Raw genomic sequence first — 20,504 nt, 5'->3', positions numbered from 1 at the left:
GGCTAGATCATACTAGTAACAAAGTATGAGTCAGGCTAGATCATACTAGTAACAAAGTATGAGTCAGGCTAGATCATACTAGTAACATAAAGTATGAGTCAGGCTAGATCATACTAGTAACATGAAGTATGAGTCAGGCTAGATCATACTAGTAGCATAAAGTATGAGTCAGGCTGGACCATACTAGTAACAAAGTATGAGGCAGGCTGGACCATACTAGTAACATGAAGTATGAGGCAGGCTGGACCATACTAGTAACATGAAGTATGAGGCAGGCTGGACCATACTAGTAACATAAAGTATGAGGCAGGCTGGACCATACTAGTAACATGAAGTATGAGGCAGGCTGGACCATACTAGTAACATAAAGTATGAGGCAGGCTGGACCATACTAGTAACATGAAGTATGAGGCAGGCTGGACCATACTAGTAACAAAGTATGAGGCAGGCTGGTCCATACTAGTAACATAAAGTATGAGGCAGGCTGGACCATACTAGTAACATGAAGTATGAGGCAGGCTGGACCATACTAGTAACATGAAGTATGAGGCAGGCTGGACCATACTAGTAACATGAAGTATGAGGCAGGCTGGACCATACTAGTAACATGAAGTATGAGGCAGGCTGGACCATACTAGTAACATGAAGTATGAGGCAGGCTGGACCATACTAGTAACATGAAGTATGAGGCAGGCTGGATCATACTAGTAACATGAAGTATGAGGCAGGCTGGACCATACTAGTAACATGAAGTATGAGGCAGGCTGGACCATACTAGTAACATGAAGTATGAGGCAGGCTGGACCATACTAGTAACATGAAGTATGAGGCAGGCTGGATCATACTAGTAACATGAAGTATGAGGCAGGCTGGACCATACTAGTAACATGAAGTATGAGGCAGGCTGGATCATACTAGTAACATGAAGTATGAGGCAGGCTGGACCATACTAGTAACATGAAGTATGAGGCAGGCTGGACCATACTAGTAACATGAAGTATGAGGCAGGCTGGATCATACTAGTAACATGAAGTATGAGGCAGGCTGGACCATACTAGTAACATGAAGTATGAGGCAGGCTGGACCATACTAGTAACATAAAGTATGAGGCAGGCTGGACCATACTAGTAACATGAAGTATGAGGCAGGCTGGACCATACTAGTAACATGAAGTATGAGGCAGGCTGGACCATACTAGTAACATAAAGTATGAGGCAGGCTGGACCATACTAGTAACATAAAGTATGAGGCAGGCTGGACCATACTAGTAACATGAAGTATGAGGCAGGCTGGACCATACTAGTAACATGAAGTATGAGGCAGGCTGGACCATACTAGTAACATAAAGTATGAGTCAGGCTGGACCATACTAGTAACATGAAGTATGAGGCAGGCTGGACCATACTAGTAACATGAAGTATGAGGCAGGCTGGACCATACTAGTAACATAAAGTATGAGTCAGGCTGGACCATACTAGTAACATGAAGTATGAGGCAGGCTGGACCATACTAGTAACATGAAGTATGAGGCAGGCTAGATCATACTAGTAACATGAAGTATGAGGCAGGCTGGACCATACTAGTAACATGAAGTATGAGGCAGGCTGGACCATACTAGTAACATGAAGTATGAGGCAGACTGGACCATACTAGTAACATGAAGTATGAGGCAGGCTGGACAATACTAGTAACATGAAGTATGAGGCAGGCTGGACCATACTAGTAACATGAAGTATGAGGCAGACTGGACCATACTAGTAACATGAAGTATGAGGCAGGCTGGACCATACTAGTAACATGAAGTATGAGTCAGGCTGGACCATACTAGTAACATGAAGTATGAGGCAGGCTGGACCATACTAGTAACATGAAGTATGAGGCAGGCTGGACCATACTAGTAACATAAAGTATGAGTCAGGCTGGACCATACTAGTAACATGAAGTATGAGGCAGGCTGGACCATACTAGTAACATGAAGTATGAGGCAGGCTGGACCATACTAGTAACATAAAGTATGAGTCAGGCTGGACCATACTAGTAACATGAAGTATGAGGCAGGCTGGACCATACTAGTAACATGAAGTATGAGGCAGGCTGGACCATACTAGTAACATGAAGTATGAGGCAGGCTGGACCATACTAGTAACATAAAGTATGAGTCAGGCTGGACCATACTAGTAACATGAAGTATGAGGCAGGCTGGACCATACTAGTAACATAAAGTATGAGGCAGGCTGGACCATACTAGTAACATGAAGTATGAGGCAGGCTGGACCATACTAGTAACAAAGTATGAGGCAGGCTGGTCCATACTAGTAACAAAGTATGAGGCAGGCTGGACCATACTAGTAACATGAAGTATGAGGCAGGCTGGACCATACTAGTAACATGAAGTATGAGGCAGGCTGGACCATACTAGTAACATGAAGTATGAGGCAGGCTGGACCATACTAGTAACATGAAGTATGAGGCAGGCTGGACCATACTAGTAACATGAAGTATGAGGCAGGCTGGACCATACTAGTAACATAAAGTATGAGTCAGGCTGGACCATACTAGTAACATGAAGTATGAGGCAGGCTGGACCATACTAGTAACATGAAGTATGAGGCAGGCTGAACCATACTAGTAACATAAAGTATGAGTCAGGCTGGACCATACTAGTAACATGAAGTATGAGGCAGGCTGGACCATACTAGTAACATGAAGTATGAGGCAGGCTGGACCATACTAGTAACATGAAGTATGAGGCAGGCTGGACCATACTAGTAACATAAAGTATGAGTCAGGCTGGACCATACTAGTAACATGAAGTATGAGGCAGGCTGGACCATACTAGTAACATAAAGTATGAGGCAGGCTGGACCATACTAGTAACATGAAGTATGAGGCAGGCTGGACCATACTAGTAACAAAGTATGAGGCAGGCTGGTCCATACTAGTAACATAAAGTATGAGGCAGGCTGGACCATACTAGTAACATGAAGTATGAGGCAGGCTGGACCATACTAGTAACATGAAGTATGAGGCAGGCTGGACCATACTAGTAACATGAAGTATGAGGCAGGCTGGACCATACTAGTAACATGAAGTATGAGGCAGGCTGGACCATACTAGTAACATGAAGTATGAGGCAGGCTGGACCATACTAGTAACATGAAGTATGAGGCAGGCTGGATCATACTAGTAACATGAAGTATGAGGCAGGCTGGACCATACTAGTAACATGAAGTATGAGGCAGGCTGGACCATACTAGTAACATGAAGTATGAGGCAGGCTGGATCATACTAGTAACATGAAGTATGAGGCAGGCTGGACCATACTAGTAACATGAAGTATGAGGCAGGCTGGACCATACTAGTAACATAAAGTATGAGGCAGGCTGGACCATACTAGTAACATGAAGTATGAGGCAGGCTGGACCATACTAGTAACATGAAGTATGAGGCAGGCTGGACCATACTAGTAACATAAAGTATGAGTCAGGCTGGACCATACTAGTAACATGAAGTATGAGGCAGGCTGGACCATACTAGTAACATGAAGTATGAGGCAGGCTGGACCATACTATTAACATAAAGTATGAGTCAGGCTGGACCATACTAGTAACATGAAGTATGAGGCAGGCTGGACCATACTAGTAACATGAAGTATGAGGCAGGCTAGATCATACTAGTAACATGAAGTATGAGGCAGGCTGGACCATACTAGTAACATGAAGTATGAGGCAGGCTGGACCATACTAGTAACATGAAGTATGAGGCAGACTGGACCATACTAGTAACATGAAGTATGAGGCAGGCTGGACCATACTAGTAACATGAAGTATGAGGCAGGCTGGACCATACTAGTAACATGAAGTATGAGGCAGACTGGACCATACTAGTAACATGAAGTATGAGGCAGGCTGGACCATACTAGTAACATGAAGTATGAGTCAGGCTGGACCATACTAGTAACATGAAGTATGAGGCAGGCTGGACCATACTAGTAACATGAAGTATGAGGCAGGCTGGACCATACTAGTAACATAAAGTATGAGTCAGGCTGGACCATACTAGTAACATGAAGTATGAGTCAGGCTGGACCATACTAGTAACATGAAGTATGAGGCAGGCTGGACCATACTAGTAACATGAAGTATGAGGCAGGCTGGACCATACTAGTAACATAAAGTATGAGTCAGGCTGGACCATACTAGTAACATGAAGTATGAGGCAGGCTGGACCATACTAGTAACATGAAGTATGAGGCAGGCTGGACCATACTAGTAACATGAAGTATGAGGCAGGCTGGACCATACTAGTAACATAAAGTATGAGTCAGGCTGGACCATACTAGTAACATGAAGTATGAGGCAGGCTGGACCATACTAGTAACAAAGTATGAGTCAGGCTGGACCATACTAGTAACATGAAGTATGAGGCAGGCTGGACCATACTAGTAACATGAAGTATGAGGCAGGCTGGACCATACTAGTAACATAAAGTATGAGTCAGGCTGGACCATACTAGTAACATGAAGTATGAGGCAGGCTGGACCATACTAGTAACATGAAGTATGAGGCAGGCTGGACCATACTAGTAACATAAAGTATGAGTCAGGCTGGACCATACTAGTAACATGAGGTATGAGGCAGGCTGGACCATACTAGTAACATGAAGTATGAGGCAGGCTAGATCATACTAGTAACATGAAGTATGAGGCAGGCTGGACCATACTAGTAACATGAAGTATGAGTCAGGCTGGACCATACTAGTAACATGAAGTATGAGGCAGGCTGGACCATACTAGTAACATGAAGTATGAGGCAGGCTAGATCATACTAGTAACATGAAGTATGAGGCAGGCTGGACCATACTAGTAACATGAAGTATGAGGCAGGCTAGATCATACTAGTAACATGAAGTATGAGGCAGGCTGGACCATACTAGTAACATGAAGTATGAGGCAGGCTAGATCATACTAGTAACATGAAGTATGAGGCAGGCTGGACCATACTAGTAACATGAAGTATGAGGCAGGCTGGACCATACTAGTAACATGAAGTATGAGGCAGGCTGGACGCAGTTGCTGACTGTTTTACTAACAGTTGATACAGGCTTCCATCAGCCACATATCTTGTGCATTTAAATTCTATAATACCAGGAATTTGGATAATGATGTCTGAAGGTAAATCCCGGGACTAACACCCACCTGTCTCCACCAGCTATTAACTTGTCTACTTCACACACTGATGAATCACACTTGTCCAACACTTGGGTATTTTTATTCTGCAAACGTCTCGCCACTCATGGGCTTCCTCAGTCCAATGTAGAGAAAGGTGGAAGATGGGGAGTTTGAGGTAATCAGTCCCTCAGCCTGGAGTCGATATGTTTAGACCATCGGCTGGCGAAACGTTCCCAGAATAAATATACCCCAATGTTACACAAGCATTTCATTTATCAAGCTTGTAGGTGTTCTAAATAGTTGATACACACCTGACACAGCTCCTCACTCAGTGAGGTGTTCACCCTGACTTGACCAAATATCTACTGATTCACTTTATCCTCGCTCCTATATACTTATCCACTCTCTCCCCCTTTCTCTTTATCTCCCCTCCACTATCTTCCTGCCTAAAGTTAAAAATCACTACCTTTGTGTTAACGATTCCATACAGTGAAAGGATCACAACATCTAACAGGAAGCAATAAAAGAAGCGTAACTCATAACACAGATACTGTCTTACAAGTAGAATACTTCTGGCATGTTATCTAACAACAAGTATTAAACATACGAGGTATATTAAAGTCGACGTCCCTCACTCTGGATCATTATCGAGTGGACATCTGCATCTAATATATATTTTTAACATTACTCTCCTATTATTTTTAACAATTCTTAGTGGTATAATATGATCTACAAAACGAAAGAGATGCCACAGCATAATCATGAGGAGAGAGAGTGCAGTAGGAACATTAGGTCAGCAATTAAGTATATGAGAGCCATGAATAGCGGTGGAATATATAATGAGAGCCAACTTTACCACAGGAGGTTAATGATTCGTGATTATGCGTGTGTGTGGAGGGAGAACGAGGTGTCCAAGAACACTTATGAAGAACAAACATCTACCTAAATGTTGTTCTTAGCACTATGTTACACAAGACTGTGTATTACTTCCCTTCAACTCCACTAACACGAAACTCAGATATCTTCTCTACTAGAAGCTTATTCAGGATTTGGGAAACACTTAACAGCTGCAAAGATGTGAATCTGCCAAGAGAAATCAAAAGTGACAGTGATTCAGTTTTCATTTTTTATTTTCTTAGGCGAGAATCAAGAGGGTGCGACAGAGCAGGGAAAAATATTGTGGGTAAAGAAGCAAGAAGAAGGTAAGAAATTTAAGCAGCTTGACTGCTTTACGTGGTTATTATCGCAGGTACAGACAAGTGCTGTATCACATTAACGCAGAACATACTAAGAAAAGATAAAAGTTAAACAAAAAGTGTCAAGACTGTTTTACTATATATTAATTCGAGTTACAAGAGATGACGAGTCGTGATTAAAATACAGAAAAACGAGTGAAAGTTGGAGTCAGATATATCATGTAAAACTGGTAAGAAGTGGATGTTATGACTAGAGTTTTAATAACAGTTACACATCTTGTGTAACTACAGACCTAAGACTACATGTATATGCTTGTCTCTCACACCTTGTATAACTACAGACCTGGGACTACATGTATATGCTCGTCTCTCACACCTTGTATAACTACAGACCTGGGACTACATGTATATGCTCGTCTCTCACACCTTGTATAACTACAGACCTGGGACTACATGTATATGCTTGTCTCTCACACCTTGTATAACTACAGACCTGGGACTACATGTATATGCTTGTCTCTCACACCTCGTGTAACTATACAATTCAAAACAGCTATTGTTTATATATAAAAGAGAGAGACGTGGCTCACACACGTCACGTCCTCTTAGTATATGTTACCACTGGGCTGCCACAAGGGTTGGTGCTGGCCACTATAACATTTGTAATTCATATAATTTAATACAAGGAATGGAAAACTATTAAAACCGTCTTCGTGGATGTAAGAATCTTGTAAAAAACAATAGAATGACTGTAAAACTTGAAGGTTGATAAATGTCATGTAATGAAAATATGAAAAAGCGAAGTCATACCACATAAATAATAAATATTGTCTTACAAAATTTTGGAAGTAGTATACAAAGAAAGAGATCTAGAAGTTATTAATGGAAAATTGTCACCAATGTATATACCGAGAGTATACAGGTAAATTTTTTCTTCAGAGAATGGCGTGATTACAATCACAGGTAAACATTAAACCCGCAAGGGCCATACAGCTACCAGAATGGCAGATGAATGTAATCAAAGAAAAGAGAAGATAATAAGCGCTACAACCACTGGAAATTAAAAAAAATATATATGATGAAGATATTACTAAAGACTAGAGACCCCGAGACAGCTCTGTAGTCACTAATACTCTGGGGAATTAAAGAGATATACACGAGTATGTCCGTGTCAGTAGTATGGACACCTGTCAGGTATACTTGTTACATTCAGTATACACACATCTGTACTTACCGTTGTGTTTCTTAATAACAGTTATTCCTGTCTCAAACAGGTCACAGAGTTGATGATCAGCGGAACATTAACTATTACCAATGTTCCTTAACATGACCCAAATAATAATAATAATAATAATAATAATAATAATAATAATAATAACAGCACCGCCACCAGGGTGAGGAATCAGACACACATACAACATCTGGGTATCCTCCTTACTTGTAGACGTTTCTCCAACCAGTAGCTTCAGTAATACAAGGACAATCACCCACATGCGATCCTCACGAGACACCAGACTCTGGCCACATTTATGATGAAAACTATGTGGAAAGTATTAACAACCTTGCCAAGTATTACACCCAACACTCTGGTGGCGAAACCTAGACTCTGTATTACGACTATAAAGTAGTCATTGATAATTCTCCCAAGCACTATACCCTACATTCACACTTACCACACTCCATATTCATGGAAAGAAAATTGCAAGACAAGTGAAACGTATCTCTGACGTAAAGTGATTCTGGTGGTGTCTAGATCACTAGAGAAACCACTACTGACAACCCAACTTGACTATGTCAACAGTTGGCACTACCATCACACTACAAATATGTATTCAAAACTTAAAACAAATATAATAACGTTTACACACAGTCGTGGAGAAAATGGAACACAAAAAAGCAGAAAAAAACCACTGGAACAATACACAAATAACCTGCACATAGGAGAGAGAGGAGCTTATGACTGACGACGTTTCGGTCCGACTTGGGCCATTAAGAGGCACCTAAGTTCCCCCCGTTTATTTTTCCACTATAGTCTACCTTGCATTTGCTTAATCTGTTTCGTAAGGTGAAATCTGGGATCTTTTCTTAATTCATGGTATAACTTAACAAATTGTGTTGTAGATGTCTGAGCAAAGTTCAGACATCTACAACACAATTGTCCTCAAAGATTTGTTAAGTTGTACCATTAATTAAGTAAAGATCCTGGACTTCAAGTACGAAACAAAGCGAATGTGATAGTAATTATGGACAAGGTAGATTATAATGGAAAAATGAACATGTCGGACGTCGTCGTAAGTTTGATTCTCCTATGTACGGGTTATCTGTATACCATGGAAGACGTGGTAAGAGACAGTTATTAACTGGAAAGCCTCGAGGCTTGCCGCCAGACTCTTGCCACTAAATATACTCGTGTCTTGGTTACCTTTCTAGGACTGAAGAAGCCACTCATGGCGAAACGTTTTCTTTTACTGTCCTGAAGCGTACACAGGAATCTTTATCGACATGTTGTCGGTATGACCACACCATTTCTCAACATGTGAGACGCCGCCGGTGCTTCTGGTAACAATTTCTACATCACCGCAGCAGCGCTGTTGTGAACGCCCTGCATAACAAGAAACATGTTGACGTTATACACACACATCCTTGAATAAGTGTCAGCGTGATGTAATAACACACAACATGCATGTAGAAGAGAGTATAACCGGAAAAATGGAGAGACGGTCCTTTGAACAAAGTTCAAAGGACCGTCTCTCCACTTTTCCGGTTATTGAACTTCTAAAGTAAATCTAGAGACCAATACTGTACAGAAGGTTGTATCCTGTACTCCTGTGGCTCCTCCAATTATGTTTTAATCTCACATTTAACGCCAGTAACAGCCTGGTTGATCAGGCAATGATCCACCACGAAGCCTGGTCATGGACCGGGCCGAGGGGGCGTTAACCCCCGAAACCCTCTTTAGGTATAACTTTGATATACCTTTGATGAGTTTCGAGAGTCTCTACTCCCGGAGCCCGGCCGTGGGCCAGGCTCATCTGGTACTTTGCCTGGTCACCCAGGCTGTCGCTCCTGGAAGCCCGCTGCCCCACATATCCATCACAGCTCGGTTAATCCGGCATTTAGTGAAGATACTTGTCCAGTCTCTTCTTGTACCAGCCATGTTTCTGATATCTTCTGGTAAGATGTTGAAAAGTCTGGGGTCACGAATGTTGATACAGTGTTCCCTCATTGTGCACACCGCGCTCCTGCTCCTCACTGGTATCCTTTAAGAATGTTAGGTAATGCGACAATTTGTGGCAACGTTTCGCTCTCCAGGAGCTTCATCACGCTTTACAAAGCTCCTGGAGAGCGAAACGCTGCCACAATAAAATGTCACATTAGTGGCACTTGTGTCAGTTTACTTAACATATTGTGGGTAATTCTACCATTATTACTATAAGAGTGACTTGCATGCCTCTGATAAACCTGTCACCCGTTTCAAGGTTTTTTAAACCTCTTGCAGACGGAAGATAGAAAAAGGATTTGAAATTACTTGTCTGTTCAGACTGTTAGAGTTCGGAGCCCGCTTGTCCGCTAACCATCACAGCTTGGTTGATCTGGCACTTGGAAGAGACAATGGTCTAGCTGCCTCTTCAAATAATATAATTCACGTTAAGAACTAAACCCATGTGGGTCATTCAACTCAAGGCGTGGTGGAGGCTCGATCCTCCGTCTGCTCAGCGCCAGACAGACCATATTGCTGTTTGTACTCACTTAATGTTCCAGTTCCCTCTTAAAGACTTACATAGCGAGGACATGACAAACTTTCTAGCAGTTCCGAAGCATGTTCTCACTAGAACACACCAGGTTCTCACTAGAACACACCAGGTTCTCACTAGAACACACCAGGTTCTCACTAGAACACACCAGGTTCTCACTAGAACACACCAGGTTCTCACTAGAACACACCAGGTCATCAGCAACACACCAAGTACTCACTAGAACACACCAGGTCATCAGCAACACACCAAGTACTCACTAGAACACACCAGGTCATCAGCAACACATCAAGTACTCACTAGAACACACCAGGCCATCAGTAACACACCAGGTCCTCGCTACAACACACCAGGTCATGAGGAGAGGGCCACAATAAGTAGCAGCTTCACAACTAGTTATGCTACACAAGCCCCATAATTGCTTTTAAAAATATGAATAATAAAAGCCTTACTAAAACTGGTTAAAGGAGCCTTCATCAGGCAGCTTCAGTATGTTGTGAACACCTACACTAACTGTGCTTCAGTAACTACAAGTACTGAATAAAACACACCAGTAACACCAGTAACTACAAGTACTGAATAAGAAACACCAGTAACACCAGTAACTACAAGTACTGAATAAGAAACACCAGTAACACCAGTAACTACAAGTACTGAATAAGAAACACCAGTAACACCAGTAACTACAAGTACTGAACAAGAAACACCAGTAACACCAGTAACTACAAGTACTGAATAAGAAACACCAGTAACACCAGTAACTACAAGTACTGAATAAGAAACACCAGTAACACCAGTAACTACAAGTACTGAATAAGAAACACCAGTAACACCAGTAACTACAAGTACTGAACAAGAAACACCAGTAACACCAGTAACTACAAGTACTGAACAAGAAACACCAGTAACACCAGTAACTACAAGTACTGAATAAGAAACACCAGTAACACCAGTAACTACAAGTACTGAATAAGAAACACCAGTAACACCAGTAACTACAAGTACTGAACAAGAAACACCAGTAACACCAGTAACTACAAGTACTGAACAAGAAACACAAGTAACACCAGTAACTACAAGTACTGAATAAGAAACACCAGTAACACAACTATACTTCAGTAACTACAAGTACTGAATAAGAAACACCAGTAACACAACTATACTTCAGTAACTACAAGTACAGAACAAGAAACACCAGTAACACCAGTAACTACAAGTACTGAATAAGAAACACCAGGAACACAACTATACTTCAGTAACTACAAGTACTGAACAAGAAACACCAGTAACACCAGTAACTACAAGTACTGAATAAGAAACACCAGTAACACAACTATACTTCAGTAACTACAAGTACTGAACAAGAAACACCAGCAACACAACTATACTTCAGTAACTACAAGTACAGAACAAGAAACACCAGCAACACAACTATACTTCAGTAACTACAAGTACAGAACAAGAAACACCAGCAACACAACTATACTTCAGTAACTACAAGTACTGAACAAGAAACACCAGCAACACAACTATACTTCAGTAACTACAAGTACTGAACAAGAAACACCAGTAACACAACTATACTTCAGTAACTACAAGTACTGAACAAGAAACACCAGCAACACAACTATACTTCAGTAACTACAAGTACAGAACAAGAAACACCAGCAACACAACTATACTTCAGTAACTACAAGTACTGAACAAGAAACACCAGCAACACAACTATACTTCAGTAACTACAAGTACAGAACAAGAAACACCAGCAACACAACTATACTTCAGTAACTACAAGTACTGAACAAGAAACACCAGCAACACAACTATACTTCAGTAACTACAAGTACTGAACAAGAAACACCAGCAACACAACTATACTTCAGTAACTACAAGTACTGAACAAGAAACACCAGCAACACAACTATACTTCAGTAACTACAAGTACAGAACAAGAAACACCAGCAACACAACTATACTTCAGTAACTACAAGTACTGAACAAGAAACACCAGCAACACAACTATACTTCAGTAACTACAAGTACTGAACAAGAAACACCAGCAACACAACTATACTTCAGTAACTACAAGTACTGAACAAGAAACACCAGCAACACAACTATACTTCAGTAACTACAAGTACTGAACAAGAAACACCAGCAACACAACCATACTTCAGTAACTACAAGTACTGAACAAGAAACACCAGCAACACAACTATACTTCAGTAACTACAAGTTATCATCTTCGACCTTGTAACGTCACTGGCTCCCGCTACAATGAGCCAGGTAAGTGACTGTTCTACCTGGTATCCGCCTAATACCACTGCAGTGTCCAGGTTCGATGTCAGGTGAATAGGGCTAACCTTTCTAGGCCCTGACGGGAGGGCCCTAGCCCGAAACACAAGTGAGACTCCACCACTACTTACCAGGTGATATACTTGAAACAGTGGTTGATGTCTCTTCAGGGAGAGTATTCACCCTGGCTATATTTACCTTTTTTCCAGCCATGATGGGTACTTAGCCAACTATGGGGGTAAACCCTGACAGAGGCTGCAGGGGTTTGAGTTGTCGTCAACAAAGATCAGTACCTTACCAAACAGTAGTTTCTTTTATGTACTATGACTGTACTTGTCTCATCCAAAATTCCATACAGCTCCCGTACACGGGACACCAACATAGTTCTGCTCCCATACACGTCACACCAACATAGCTCTGCTCCCGTACAAGGGACACCAACATAGCTCTGCTTCGCTACACGGGACACCAACATAGCTGTGCTCCTTTACACGGGACACCAACATAGCTTACCTCCTTCAATTACAAATAATTACAGACACATATACAGACAACCTCCATTAAAAGTGACGTGACACGCACATGATCATATCTACACCCACACAGACACGCACATGCTCAATTCTAAGCCCTCTCCCCCATACACACATACTTGTATACCTCCCCTTCCCACACACACACACACACACATGCTCACCCCCCACCACAACAACAGTAATAATGGTTGAATTACGAACAAAATGTTAGGTAGCTGGACACAGATGCAACTAATGCAACAGTTTATTGTGGCAACATTTCGCTCTCGGTTTGACGAAGCTCCTGTAGAGCGAAACGCTGTCACAATAAAGTGTCCATTTACACAAGAGAGTACGGAGACGGGCTACTCAACGACTCAAACAAGACACAGGAGTGGTCAAACAAGTGGCTACTGCAATTTAAACATAAGTGCTAGATCGTGTAAATAGAGAGGATGATGTTTAAGACACATGTGCAACAGTTGGGTGTTGTTGGTCCTCTGTATCAAGATACCGTTGCACATGTGTCGTAGTTATCAATATAAACAGGAGAGGATCTGGGAGAAGAGGGGAGTTAAATCACGCCGCAAGGAGAAAGATCTGGGAGCAATTAGAGAAAAAAAAAACAATATCGTGACTTGAACATACAAATAACCCGCACGTACAGAAAAGAAGCTTATGACAACGTTTTGGTCCGACTTGGTGCACTGACTAGTCACACTAACACACGAAGGTGAGGGAGCCAGTGTATATAATATATATATATATATATATATATATATATATATATATATATATATATATATATATATATATATATATATATATATATATATATATATAGAGAGAGAGAGAGAGAGAGAGAGAGAGAGAGAGAGAGAGAGAGAGAGTGAGAGAGAGGACAAGGACGGGACAAAGAGAGGAAAGAAGCAAAGTAATGGTATAGACAGTGCTGGTAGTTTAAGTAGAAGTGGTAGTAGTAGTAGTAGTAGTAGTAGTAGTAATAGTAATAGTAGCAGTAATAATAGTAGTAAGAGTAGTAGTAGTAGTAATAGTAGTTATAGCCTTGTTACCTTGTGTGAGGGCTATTTGTGTAGCAATCATTAGTGGGTAAAGTGTGGCCAGAGGATGATAGAGAGACACCACATACCAGGCTGCTGCTGTCTTACAACTGTCTTCACACAACACAACATAATAATGTACACTGTGTAAAGTTAGAAACTGCGCAGTTTACAGGCGTACGCCTACATGAATGTGCACGCCCACACCAACGTACGCACGCCCACAATAACGTATGCACGCCCACACTAACGTACGCACGCCCACACTAATGTACGCACGCCCACACTAACGTACACACGCCCACACTAACTTACGCACGCCCACACTAACGTACGCACGCCCACACTAACGTACGCACGCCAACAATAACGTACACACGCCCACACTAACGTACGCACGCCCACACTAACGTACACACGCCCACAACGTACATACGCCCACACTAACGTACACGCTCACACTAACGTACACACGCCCACACTAACTTACGCACGCCCACACTAACGTACACACGCCCACACTAGCGTACACACGCCCACACTAGCGTACACACGCCCACACTAGCGTACGCAAGCCCACAATAACGTACGCAAGCCCACAATAACGTACACACGCCCACACTAACTTACGCACGCCCACACTAACGTACACGCCCACACTAGCGTACACACGCCCACACTAGCGTACACACGCCCACACTAGCGTACGCAAGCCCACAATAACGTACGCAAGCCCACAATAACGTACACACGCCCACACTAACTTACGCACGCCCACACTAACGTACACGCCCACACTAGCGTACACACGCCCACACTAGCGTACACACGCCCACACTAGCGTACGCAAGCCCACAATAACGTACGCAAGCCCACAATAACGTACGCAAGCCCACAATAACGTACGCACGCCCACAATAACGTACGCAAGCCCACAATAACGTACGCACGCCCACGTCAGCCTTAACAAATCCAAGACAACATGAAAAACAGAGAGGGAAAGAGTCGATGATTCATAACTCGGGGCCAGAGAGTGGGAAGCCTCGCCTCGTGTCCACAAGGTCGAGGTGGCGCTGGCTGCCACACGCTTTCATCGACCTTATGGCTAGCCAACCCTGGATGCACCTCTGGTTATTAAAACGCCCATCCACATTGCTACCCCCCACCCCACCCTCCCTCTATCCTCCCTTCCTTCCTCCCATTAGTTCCTCCCTCCCTCCCTCAGTCCTCAAGTGTGACCGTTCGTCTCTCTCTCTCTCTCTGTCCGTTGTTCCGTACCTGGGTTGGTAGCGCACTCAACTCGCACACTCAGGGCCGTCGTTCGATCCCCGGTACCGGTAGAAACATTAGGACGTATTTCCTTAAGATACCTACTGTCACTGGTCACCTAGCAGTAGAAAGGTACCTGGGTGTTAATCGATTGGTGTGGGTTGCATCCTGGGGATAAAACTGACCTAGTTTGCCTGAAATTCTCTACATAACAAGGAGCTTTCTATATAGTAGTATGTCAGTGATGGTAGCTATAGTCTGTATAACCAGGGTCTATATAGTACGTCACTGATGTCAGCTATGGTCTGTATAACCAGGGTCTATATAGTACGTCACTGATGTCAGCTATGGTCTGTATGTTAGGTAAGACACATATGCAACAGTTAGGTATCTTTATTGTGAAACGTTTCGCCTACACAGTAGGCTTCTTCAGTCAAGTACAGAAAAGTTGATAGAAGCAGAAGATACTTGAAGACGATGTAATCAGTCCATCACCCTTAAAGTTTTGAGGTGGTCAGTCCCTCAGTCTGGAGAAGAGCATTGTTCCATAGTATGAAACAATTGTTTCATACTATGGAACAATGCTCTTCTCCAGACTGAGGGACTGACCACCTCAAAACTTTAAGGGTGATGGACTGATTACATCGTCTTCAAGTATCTTCTGCTTCTATCAACTTTTCTGTACTTGACTGAAGAAGCCTACTGTGTAGGCGAAACGTTTCACAATAAAGATACCTAACTGTTGCATATGTGTCTTACCTAACAACCTGTCGGTATTTTATACCATTTTAATGTTCATTCTATGGCCTGTATAACCAGGGTCTATATAGTAGGTCAGTGATGTCAGCTATGGTCTGTATAACCAGGGTCTATATAGTAGGTCACTGATGTCAGCTATGGTCTGTATACGTTATATCAGGTACTTGTACAAAAAACATTATTATTATTATTACTGACCTCAAAGACTGCTAAACAATGACCTGGGTCACCCAGTTCAAAACTTCTCTCTAAAACCGAACTTCCTCTCTTCCTATACCTCCACTAAGTCCCCCCACCCACTCTATTTTGCTACCCCCTGCCACCATTATCCTGAACCATCCTGTGTAATGGACTGTAGCGGGGAACAATGCCATCTTTGTTGTCACACAGAATGAGGAACCAGCACACACGCATTATAGAACCAATTTAATCGATAAAAAAAAAAGTGTCATCTTTTGAGAGCCCAGAACCGGTTTTTATTGAGGTTCATTATACAAGTTCAGATTTTGGCACTTGACTTAGGTAACTTAAGTGTTGGTCAACGTAAGATAACTTGATGAAGAGAAACACTGACCTATTTCCAGGGTTGTAACAAGAACACACTTTCTTGCCCTTATTTCGTCGCCATGACTGGTAGCAATACCAACAACCTGATCGGCAACAACAGTGTTCTGATGGTTCATTTCTAGTTTATACAGTGTTGCCTCGGTGTTATGTCTGCAGTGTTGTAACAACAACACTGCTGGTGGTGTTATGTCTGCAGTGTTGTAACAACACTGCTGGTGGTGTTATATCTGCAGTGTTGTAACAACAACACTGCTGGTGGTGTTATGTCTGCAGTGTTGTAACAACAACACTGCTGGTGGTGTTATGTCTGCAGTGTTGTAACAACAACACTGCTGGTGGTGTTATGTCTGCAGTGTTGTAACAACAACACTGCTGGTGGTGTTATGTCTGCAGTGTTGTAACAACAACACTGCTGGTGGTGTTATGTCTGCAGTGTTGTAACAACACTGCTGGTGGTGTTATGTCTGCAGTGTTGTAACAACAACACTGCTGGTGGTGTTATGTCTGCAGTGTTGTAACAACAACACTGCTCGTGGTGTTATGTCTGCAGTGTTGTAACAACAACACTGCTCGTGGTGTTATGTCTGCAGTGTTGTAACAACAACACTGCTGGTGGTGTTATGTCTGCAGTGTTGTAACAACAACACTGCTGGTGGTGTTATGTCTGCAGTGTTGTAACAACAACACTGCTGGTGGTGTTATATCTGCAGTGTTGTAACAACAACACTGCTGGTGGTGTTATGCCTGCAGTGTTGTAACAACACTGCTCGTGGTGTTATGTCTGCAGTGTTGTAACAACAACACTGCTGGTGATGTTATGTCTGCAGTGTTGTAACAACAACACTGCTGGTGGTGTTATGTCTGCAGTGTTGTAACAACAACACTGCTGGTGGTGTTATGTCTGCAGTGTTGTAACAACACTGCTGGTGGTGTTATGTCTGCAGTGTTGTAACAAGAACACTGCTGGTGGTGTTATGTCTGCAGTGTTGTAACAAGAACACTGCTGGTGGTGTTAATGTCTGCAGTGTTGTAACAACAACACTGCTGGTGGTATGTCTGCAGTGTTGTAACAACAACATTACTGGTGGTGTTGTGTCTGCAGTGTTGTAACAAGAACACTGCTGGTGGTGTTATGTCTGCAGTGTTGTAACAACAACACAACTGGTGGTGTTGTGTCTGCAGTGTTGTAACAAGAACACTGCTGGTGGTGTTATGTCTGCAGTGTTGTAACAACAACACTGCTGGTGGTGTTAATGTCTGCAGTGTTGTAACAACAACACTGCTGGTGGTGTTATGTCTGCAGTGTTGTAACAACAACACTGCTGGTGGTGTTATGTCTGCAGTGTTGTAACAACAACACTGCTGGTGGTATGTCTGCAGTGTTGTAACAACAACACTACTGGTGGTGTCATGTCTACAGTGTTGTAACAACAACACTACTGGTGGTGTCATGTGTGCAGTGTTGTAACAACAACAACACTGCTGGTGGTGTTAATGTCTGCAGTGTTGTAACAAGAACACTGCTGGTGGTGTTATGTCTGCAGTGTTTTAACAACAACACTGCTGGTGGTGTTATGTCTGCAGTGTTGTAACAAGAACACTGCTGGTGGTGTTAATGTCTGCAGTGTTGTAACAAGAACACTGCTGGTGGTGTTATGTCTGCAGTGTTGTAACAAAAACACTGCTGGTGGTGTTAATGTCTGCAGTGTTGTAACAAGAACACTGCTGGTGGTGTTATGTCTACAGTGTTGTAACAAGAACACTGCTGGTGGTGTTAATGTATGCAGTGTTGTAACAAGAACACTGCTGGTGGTGTTATGTCTACAGTGTTGTAACAAGAACACTGCTGGTGGTGTTATGTCTGCAGTGTTGTAACAAGAACACTGCTGGTGGTGTTAATGTCTGCAGTGTTGTAACAAGAACACTGCTGGTGGTGTTATGTCTGCAGTGTTGTAACAAGAACACTGCTGGTGGTGTTATGTCTGCAGTGTTGTAACAACAACACTACTGGTGGTGTCATGTCTACAGTGTTGTAACAACAACACTACTGGTGGTGTCATGTCTGCAGTGTTGTAACAACACTACTGGTGTCATGTCTACAGTGTTGTAACAACAACAACACTACTGGTGGTGTCATGTCTACAGTGTTGTAACAACAACACTACTGGTGGTGTCATGTCTACAGTGTTGTAACAACACTACTGGTGGTGTCATGTCTACAGTGTTGTAACAACAACACTTCTGGTGGTGTCATGTCTGCAGTGTTGTAACAACAACAACACTACTGGTGGTGTTATGTCTACAGTGTTGTAACAACACTACTGGTGGTGTCATGTCTACAGTGTTGTAACAACACTACTGGTGGTGTCATGTCTGCAGTGTTGTAACAACACTACTGGTGGTGTAATGTCTACAGTGTTGTAACAACAACAACACTACTGGTGGTGTCATGCCTACAGTGTTGTAACAACACTACTGGTGGTGTCATGTCTACAGTGTTGTAACAACATCAACACTACTGGTGGTGTCATGTCTACAGTGTTGTAACAACAACACTACTGGTGGTGTCATGTCTACAGTGTTGTAACAACACTACTGGTGGTGTCATGTCTACAGTGTTGTAACAACAACACTACTGGTGGTGTCATGTCTACAGTGTTGTAACAACAACACTACTGGTGGTAACATGTCTACAGTGTTGTAACAACATTACTGGTGTCATGTCTGCAGTGTTGTAACAACAACACTACTGGTGGTGTCATGTCTACAGTGTTGTAACAACACTACTGGTGGTGTCATGTCTACAGTGTTGTAACAACAACACTACTGGTGGTGTCATGTCTACAGTGTTGTAACAACACTACTGGTGGTGTCATGTCTACAGTGTTGTAACAACACTACTGGTGGTGTCATGTCTGCAGTGTTGTAACAACAACACTGCTGGTGGTGTTATCTGCAGTGTTGTAACAAGAACACTGCTGGTGGTGTTATGTCTGCAGTGTTGTAACAAGAACACTGCTGGTGGTGTTATGTCTACAGTGTTGTAACAACAACACTACTGGTGGTGTCATGTCTAGTGTCGTAACAACACTACTGGTGGTGTCATGTCTAGTTTTGTAACAACAACAACACTACTGGTGGTGTCATGTCTGCAGTGTTGTAACAACACTACTGGCTACTGGTGGTGTCATGTCTACAGTGTTGTAACAACACTACTGGTGGTGTCATGTCTGCAGTGTTGTAACAACAACACTACTGGTGGTGTGATGTCTACAGTGTTGTAACAACAACACTACTGGTGGTGTCATGTCTACAGTGTTGTAACAACAACACTACTGGTGGTGTCATGTCTACAGTGTTGTAACAACAACACTACTGGTGGTGTCATGTCTACAGTGTTGTAACAACAACACTACTGGTGGTGTCATGTCTACAGTGTTGTAACAACACTACTGGTGTCATGTCTGCAGTGTTGTAACAACAGCAACACTACTGGTGGTGTCATGTCTACAGTGTTGTAACAACAACACTACTGGTGGTGTCATGTCTACAGTGTTGTAACAACACTACTGGTGGTGTCATGTCTACAGTGTTGTAACAACACTACTGGTGGTGTCATGTCTACAGTGTTGTAACAACAACACTACTGGTGGTGTCATGTCTACAGTGTTGTAACAACAACACTACTGGTGGTGTCATGTCTACAGTGTTGTAACAACAACACTACTGGTGTCATGTCTACAGTGTTGTAACAACAACACTACTGGTGGTGTCATGTCTGCAGTGTTGTAACAACAACAACACTACTGGTGGTGTCATGTCTACAGTGTTGTAACAACAACACTACTGGTGGTGTCATGTCTACAGTGTTGTAACAACAACACTACTGGTGGTGTCATGTCTACAGTGTTGTAACA

The sequence above is a fragment of the Cherax quadricarinatus genome, chromosome 32, assembly GCF_038502225.1.
Source record: "Cherax quadricarinatus isolate ZL_2023a chromosome 32, ASM3850222v1, whole genome shotgun sequence".
In the NCBI taxonomy this organism is placed as follows: Eukaryota; Metazoa; Arthropoda; class Malacostraca; order Decapoda; family Parastacidae; genus Cherax; species Cherax quadricarinatus.
Note: the sequence above shows the minus strand (reverse complement) of the source record.